Here is a 9138-nt window from a genome sequence, read left to right on the forward strand (position 1 = left end):
CCCCCCCCCCTCACTTTATTTCATAACATTTTTATTTCGTCAATTTTTATTTAATAATTACACATGTTATAGTTCTTCTGACTTAATGACAAATTTCAAAAATAAACATGAATTTTACTTACTACATTCTTCATAAAAATAAAATATCTTGATAACTCGTAAGATCTTTCGCGTAATGTTCTATTTTTACCCATTTACACCAACTCTTTTCATGTACAAAGCGGAAAAGTCTAAACCGTAATTTTCGCCCATGCCAATGGGTTAACAACCTTGAACATGCTCGAGATGTTCCACGCACTGTCGACGGAAGGGAATGCGAGCAAGTATTTTGTTGCTCGTGTGCGCGAGCGGCAGCGTGATGATAAATCGAGATGATGCACATTTTACGATGCACTTTATATCCACTGTACACGGACGTTCCGTTAACGAAGGCATAAATTCCGTACTTTCCGCGGTATTGGTACTGAATACAAAACCCGATAGATAAGAGACCCAGCATTATACGACGCTACGTTGTCAAAAGCCCATAAATTCAACGGTGACATGATTTAATCTCAGAAAAATGCATCCTTATCTTTTCTTTCTATTACGCGATTACAGTTTTACTTAACAGAACGTAATTCGGTAATTATCCGAGAAATAGAGAAAAATAAGCTCAAACGTTATAATAAATGTTATAATAAATGAGTTTACTTAAGTAATTACATGCCGTAAATTACAAAATAAGTTCAGTTCTAAAAGATATATATATATATATATCTCAAATAATTTTATTATTTATTTTCTTCTGTCTCTAGCAAGAAAAATGAGTTTTTGAATTTTAATTCTGTTTCTCAAGATATATAATACATAGATACATTATAATCATATCGAGGACGTTACCTCGTACATGCCGCATGTCTTTTATGGAATTGAGGTTTACCGAAGTCACGGCGCATCTTAAGACTCGGCCCCGGGAATGCAGCACGAGCCATAATTATGTTTGGATGCACATACACGTGCGCGTGTTGCAACGTGCATTCGAGAAAATGTAATTTGGGAAGAATGTCTCGATTATAATCTCTGCCTCTATCACTCTTTCTTCTGTTCCTTCTATGCATTTCTTCAGTAAATTAACGAATTAAAAACAGCTAAAAAAAAAAACAAAAATAGAATTAAAAATTATTTTTAAATGCCACATTATTCAAACTGTTCCATGCTACGTTCTCATAAGTGTTTGTTAACTATCAATGCTTTTCATTTTTTTTCTCTTATACGTAGATTATAGGATTATCTTACATGCAAGTGTTGCAATATGCAACTAATTACAATAATTATTAAGATATTGATAAAATCCGTTCATAAACATACAAAAATCGATGTATTTCTTTTAACACACCTATATAACTATTAAAAAAAATTAAACTCGCCGAAATTATATTATATAATACCTTTATTTTTAATCCGCGTGCGTTTCAACTTTTCCTTTACATTAATATTTCCGTTCAGCGATTTTATTTATGCGTAACTGGAACTCCCGTGCTACGATCAAGTAATATTATCGCGTTAGTAGTTTTTATTTTTTGTATACTACTGGGACATAACCGTACGGCAATTTTACAGGCCAGTAGGCATGTATGTAAATCTCAGAAAACGTGGAAAAAGCTGCATTAACACCGGTACATGCAGCTGTAACTGTTCTCGCGACAAATATCGCAGTTGTCATTGCATTCCGTCAACGTCGGTATGTCATTGATGAATATTTATGATTTTTATCAAAGAGGATCTAATCCCCTTTGATTTTTATGTCATCATTATCTTGATAACTCTTGATTACACTTCATTATATGTGCAAAACTCTTTTTCTAAATACATATAATTACCATTTTTAATATATAATCGCAAATATCATGGTATAAATAGAAAGCAATCGTGTGTGAATATTATGCCATCCTCCAATGTTCCGCAATTATTACTTAATGATGTTCATCAAGATATGTTAATTTTACATATAGGACACATGTGGGATGCACATGCAAATTATTATATAGAAAGCGTGGAAAATTTTCAGTGGTAACAACTCATACACAATCAATTACAACCACTTGCGAGAAAAAACGAGATGATATTATGCCAATATTCATCATGATCGATTATCGTAAATTTACATTTCATTAGACATGTGTTTAACGTTCTAGAAGTTTAACCCTGTCATAAGCCTGTTTTCCTTGGAAAAAAAAAATATATATATATATATATATCTCTCTTTTGATAAAGTATATGATCGATTATCGTAAATTTACATTTCATTAGACATGTGTTTAACGTTCTAGAAGTTTAAGCCTGTTTTCCTTGGAAAAAAAAAATATATATATATCTCTCTTTTGATAAAGTCATGTCGACTTGGTGGAAGGACCTTGTGTAAGGATATTTTCACACGGAACTAAATGAAACTTTAGCCGTTCCACTCTCATACATCCGTAAGATTAGTACGCCGGCAGTGCCGGTAAGACACGTTGAAAGTAAATACATCGCGGACACGAGCGCCCATACGAGCGTTGAAAAAGTAGAAAGAAAGTTAGCAATATATACCCTCGCATACTTATGGTGATCTAAGCTGTTTGCGTCTTGTTGCGAACGAGTTCTGCAGTGAATGGATCGAATCGCAGCGTAGCTAAACTTTTCACTCGATTGCTCGGTTCGCTGATTAATCACTAAGGATATCAATCCCATTCTTCCGCACGATCATCTGCGTTTGTTGAACGAATCTAATTTGTACGGCATGGTACGTTTAATCCCATCGATTTGAGATTACTCGAGATAATTGCAATATATGTATATCCCAAGATCAAAATATTAATTTTAATTGTACGTTTTAGTTAATTTTCATCGCGCTTAATCGCAGGTGCGAACTGGAGTTTAATGAACTTGTAGTAGAGATCTCTCTGGCAGTTCTGTATGCCTCTCTAATAAATTTATTTATAGAAAATAAAAAAGTAATTCTACCTAAAAAATAAAGAATACGTGTTGTGATAGGAGAGCCATCATCACGTTCAAGTGAAAAAGACTCGTTCACGAGCGTAATCTTTCGGAAATAACGCTCATGTGGTATGCACCCGTATTATATGACGAATGCATGTAATTCGACGTTTTCGACATAGCGGAGCCCGCAGGCGGAAAAGAAAATGCGAAGAAAAGAACAAGATTATAAAAATGCATTTGAAGCGGTTTTCACAATGGCAAGCATAACTCGTACTTGCGATACTTCTTTCTCTCTCTCTCTCTCTCCCCCCCCCTCCTCCCTCTCTCTTTCGCAATTATGTCCCAAGAAATATAAAATCTTTACAATTTGGCAAACAGTGACTGCAGAAAAAGCAGCTTTGCAACTTGTTGTAAAATTCATTAATATGATTGGCCTCATTTCTTCGCTAGATCTAAATGTATAAACGAATATTCAAGAATTTCATTACTTTTGCAAAGTGTTTCTTCTACTAAACGCAGCCAATTTTATGAGAAATGCTTTGATTATATCAAGTACTGCATTTGGAGGTTTTAGCGTTGTCTAAACATTGATTTAACTCACCTAGACGTTAGTTCAGAAGATAAATAATTATATTCATATTTTTCGCTGTTCTGACAAATGTAATAAAAGTGGAAGTATCGATATCAATTGCCGCGGTAATTCGCCAAAACTGCTCAGTGAACGAACGTTTGCTAAGTGGTTTATGATATTTATATAATGTTCTAAGTGACTTATATAATATAAAACGTATTGAAATTATCGATATTTGCAAAGAGAAAAAGATACATATTTATATGTATATAGTACATGTACTGTATATATTTATTATATTCATTATACTAATTGTAGATATATAATAACAATGCCTATAGAGAACCTAAAAAATGTTAAGATTTCTCGATATCCAGACAGATAATGTATCAGAAATTACATCAATGGAAGTTGATAAATATTCGTAATGTGTGTCACGGAATCACAGATGTACTAGGAGGTCAACAAACTACTGCGTGAAACTACATTTTCCATACGTACGCCAGTGTGAGAAACCAGGGCGACATTAAAGGCGAATACACGCGAAATGAAGACCAGGAATGTTTGGAAACTACTTTACATTACATTTTTTTACACATTTAATTAAAAGAATGCTATGGTCAGTCTAATTTTCGGTTAGAATATTGAAAAAAGTAAGCCACTCTCTTAAAACATAAATAAAATTACTAAATCTCTTTTTTTTTTGTCGAAAGAGATATTTAAATATTGCATTAGCTGTTCATTTATCAGCGATATCAATTTAAAAGGCAATAACAATTCAAATTCCATAAATCCTGCATTGGCAGTATTCGAAAGAACGAAAATTTATCCATGCACAGTCAATAATAAGCATTCGTGATCCGTGTCACGACATCATTAGTCTCACGTGGGAGATTACGTAGGCATTTCGTAGGCGTGAATTACAGGTGTCGTTCGACAGTGGGATGTGCTATAGGCAGTACAGACAACTTGGATGTAAGTTCGATCGAGTCGCTGCACACCGGCCGGCGTATTTTCTGCAGCACGGTACAGAGGTTGAAATTTACCTTCCTTGTTTGTTGAGAGGTTTTTGTCTCTGATCTCGTCGACGATGACGATAACGACGACGGTGCGCGTGTTGAACTAAACGCATATAACGCGTGTACGCGATCTCCGCAATATGACATACGTTTTCGCGACTTCGAGATAAGAGTTTCGCGCGAGAGAAGACTCGACGACGATTATGCGCACCATTACCGATTAAAGACGAACAATACAGTCGTGCCGCGATAGGAATGTAGCTCGTAAATGTCACGGGCGGGGAGCCGAGACCTAACGGAGAACTTGGAGATGTTTATTGCTCTTCTCGCCTTACGAGACACGTCCCCGTCGTGGACTTAAACCTGCTCAATGAAAAGGCGCCGACATTACGTACGATTCTCGTGTGGCTCCGAGCTATTGATACTACGAGATCTCTCTTTACGAGATGCTATGTGATTGCGCGTCTTGACAAACGCAATGACCATCTTTCAAGAAGAGTATACTCTGCACAATTTATGCTGTATTTGAAAAAAAAAAAAATGTAAAGACTAGAAGACTGACCAGGTCTGCACTGAAAAAAAAAGATTGATTGAATATGGCATAACATTTTTACTTGGCTGCAACAGCCCGATTTTGGTTGCACAAGTCAATTAAAAACGCTATGCTATATTTACCATCTAAATTACTGCAGTAGTCAATCTTTTCTTTCATGTATATTGGAAATACTTTTATTTGAAAAACGGTATTTGTAAGACAATTGTATCTTGTATTTTGTATTTCAGCAAAGCACATGGAAATGTTTTATATTTTACATTCAGACAGCATAAAATATTTGTGATAAATATTTATTACTATTCATTTTTTAAAATGTTATGTCTAAATAAATATTATATCTGAATAAGAATATATAAAAGTATTTTGTGTTTCGTATTTCAGTATTAATTAAAAATATTTTGTAATTCAAATACTAAAATTGTATCAGCGCAACCCTCGCCCTGATGAAGTGAACAGTATGGTTCACGAAACGTTGGCATTAATAATGAAGAAAGACACGGTGATAATAAACTCGCAAACCTTCTGGTATAATTGAAGAAAATACCCGTGAAAGCCTCAAAAGCGTAACTAAAATTAACAATTAATCTTATTAAATTACAAAATATATGAAACTTTTAATCTTTCAATTTTAAATATAACATACATAATACTTTCATGTGCACCGTTAAAATATAAAATATACTTATTGTAAAAACTAATTTTAAATAAAAATATTTCAATTACATGCCAACCCTGGCTACAACAAAAAAAAGGCTATATATACAAAAAACAGGAGAGATGTTTGAATGTGTAATTATATGTAACTTATCTTTACGGAATGGACATTCATACTGTATGTGATTATCATGATTTATTTTTATATCTAAGTTTAATTTTAATTAGATAGAATTAAATTAAAACTGTATAATCAAGTTATATTCTACACACGTAGTTAGTTATTACTCGTATATAACTGTAGTATTTATAGATAATAGATACATAGAGCTCTAAAACTGCGATACTTGAATTCGATTAAAAGCTACGTATGTCGCGGATAAGGGGAATAGAAATTGCGTGTTTTACAATCGCGAGATATACTAAAATAAGGATGATTAAAAGTCGGCAATCGATGAATCATCAGATTATATATAATGATAGCCCGATAAGAATTAGCGTATCGACATTACAATTGTTATAGTGATTGCGCGCGTCTGATATAAATAGCGTATGCCATTATTGTTCCTGTTACATTCTTGCCATTTACAAAAGAATGATCTTTACTATTGTTTCTCGAGATTAAAAGGTATTTTCTCATTAAAAGAATCATTTTTGCACAGAAATTTCGTTTGCATTAATAAACATTATAATCTTTGAAAGTTTCACAATTATAATAATAGTTATATCAGCTGTTGTGATTTTAAAGATAAACTTCTAGCGATAATACAAACAATAAAAATTATACAATATAACTTTGACTGTTATACAAATGCAAGCAATATACATGTTTTTTTTTCAATATTTTAGCGGAGATAGACTTGGGAGAAATCAAGACGTGATCTAGATACAATGAATTATCCGGCAATCAAGATCCCGTATCGTCCAATTAGGAAGTTCAATCTTAACAGCATTCTTTAATCTTCAATTAGTTAATTTCGCCTCACAGGCGGTCCTTTCGTTCGTTTTAATGTCACCGAGGAAACGTATCGATTACATCCTCGTGTAGTTTTACTATTCAGATAGAATTACCTATTATTACAGATGAACTTTATAAATTATTTTTTCGAAATGTTATGAAACTGAAGAGAGGTATTAGATACGTTTAAATACGTAGAACAAGTCGTATGATTCATATTTATGATTCATACAATAGTATCGAGGCAAATCGAGTTAGTTTCGTCGTCATCTTTAGCTTTATTTATAAATAACCCTACATTCCACACCAATACAAGTCTTCTCTTTAAAACTAAGATTTTAATTAATAATTTCGAATTAATGCCTAATGTCTTCACTTCTAGATAAGTTGTTGGTAAATTTATCCGTGAGATATTTTCTAGATATCTCCGAGATATTTTATTCAACCATGAAATATATGAGAGATATCTAATCGATAAAGTAGAAATGAATAAATTGGCCATTTAAAGACGCAATTTAAAGTTAGCGAATCTTCTCGACATTTTCAGTTTTTAATTTGAACTATTGTTATATATTATTAACAAAAAAACGTGTTTCGTTATAAAATAATCATTATTATTTATTGTTCTTATATTGGAATGTGACTTTTGTAGAATCAATTTAAGAATCATTCTAACGTTTGTTTGTTTAAGAGTATTATTATTTAAATTCAAATAAAGATTTAACAAACAATTAAGGATGATCAAATTAATAAATAACAGATAATATATTAATTAGAGTGTTCATATAAATTAGATTTAGATTAGTCTTTAATTGTTCGTTAAACCTTCATTTAAATTTAATTTGTGTTACAAAATAATACAAACTTATTGTTTATTATGATTTAAATAGTATATTCTATTTTTTTTATTTATTACTTAGTTTTAATTGGCTGATAAGTCGAAACGTATCACCTTTTACGTGTCATTTATTTTAACTTGTGATTAACAATAATAATTTATTAAACTTATTTTAAATTTTCACCTAATAGTTTTGCTCATAAATTGACCTTTCTACCGCCTTTATATTTATATTGCAAATCTTGGGGTTTGATTTTTATCAATTATTTTTAGTTTTGTTTATACAATTACAATTGGACATCAGATTAGCGAGTTTGAACATGCCACACTAACGAGCAAATATCGAGAAGTTTCTATTCCTTTTTTTCAATAATTACATCTTCCGGTTGTGCTACAAATCTCGCATCAGTGAATTCAAAATGAAAACGCAAGGTCGACAAGTCAAAACATTATTTTATATCTTTCCTTCACTCGTACATTACTATTGTGATACTTTGTGGCGATGACACAATTCGGACATGTGACCCTTGGATTTTGTTGGTATCCCCCCCCCCCCCCCCCCCAAAAAAACCCCCCCCCCCTCCCACAATTGCGTGGTATTCGAGTGCTACGAATTTCACGTCGATGATGTGATCACATGATTTGGATTCGAGTAGAATACGCGACGTTATAAAGAACAAGTGTGGCACGTTCAAGTTGATGGCGTTGATACAACCGTCCGATAATTTGCACGATTTTTATCCTGCAAATGCCGTCGTCCTCTCGTCGGTTGCAGGCGACGTGAAAAGCGACGCAGACCAGCAGACCTATTCCGTAACTTTTTAACTAGCTTGTTTTTTACTAGCTGGGGTTGCCGTTGCGCAGGTATTTTACACGGTGAAACAGCTGCGCAACAACGCGACGTAACGAAATGTCGTTGAAAGTTAGAGAACAGGCATGGCACGCAACGCGGCCATGTACCTACGCCGCGGAAGACGGCAACAGGTGTGCGCGACACCGGACGGATTGCGGCGTTGCACGCCTTCCAAGTTTACAACGGTGCTGTTTCGAAGCGTTACGACGGCGACGGTCTCGTATTAATTTCCCGAATATCGCTCGATTCGCTTCGAATTCTAACAGAATAGAGAAGATCGCAGGGCGCCTTGAAGCGAGCGCGCGACAAACGGGATCGCTTACCTTATTTACAAATTCGTTCACAAAACGCACTGCACCGCGCACGCACACCAAGAGAGAGAGACGGAAACAGGCAGAGAGCCGAGGGAAGAGGGAGGCACTCGATCCCGAGGCGACAGAAAACTAGCAGCGGAGCTACGTCCCGAACATGCTCGACCGCGAATACTCCGGCGACTAATCCGATCGTAATCCACGATCGACGCACCGTCGGTGTTACCTGTTCGGTGCGCCGCAGGTAACGCGACGTGCCATTGGTTGAACGTCCGCGAGACCGACATGGCGCTCCTCGGATTCGTTCGAATCGGCAATCTCCGCCGCGATGCCTTCAGGATCGTATACGATTCGTACGTCGAATGCTCCGCGACGATTTTCTCGTTTTATCGATAAACCTGCTGTGTTTTCATATCT

At 34.7% G+C, this 9138-nt stretch overlaps 1 protein-coding gene across 1 annotated transcript in view; it reads right to left on the reverse strand.

The window, feature by feature from the left end:
• LOC108775265 (epidermal growth factor receptor kinase substrate 8) overlaps nt 1–8807 on the reverse strand; it is a 24206-nt gene extending 15399 nt beyond the window's left edge. Inside the window, exon 1 of the mRNA XM_018541576.1 lies at nt 8734–8807. The gene's annotated coding sequence lies outside the window, so the exon portion shown is untranslated. The remainder of the gene's footprint in view (nt 1–8733) is intronic.
• Between the last annotated feature and the right edge of the window lie 331 nt (nt 8808–9138).

Source organism: Cyphomyrmex costatus, unplaced genomic scaffold, assembly GCF_001594065.2.
Source record: "Cyphomyrmex costatus isolate MS0001 unplaced genomic scaffold, Ccosl1.0 scaffold106, whole genome shotgun sequence".
Taxonomy (NCBI): domain Eukaryota; kingdom Metazoa; phylum Arthropoda; class Insecta; order Hymenoptera; family Formicidae; genus Cyphomyrmex; species Cyphomyrmex costatus.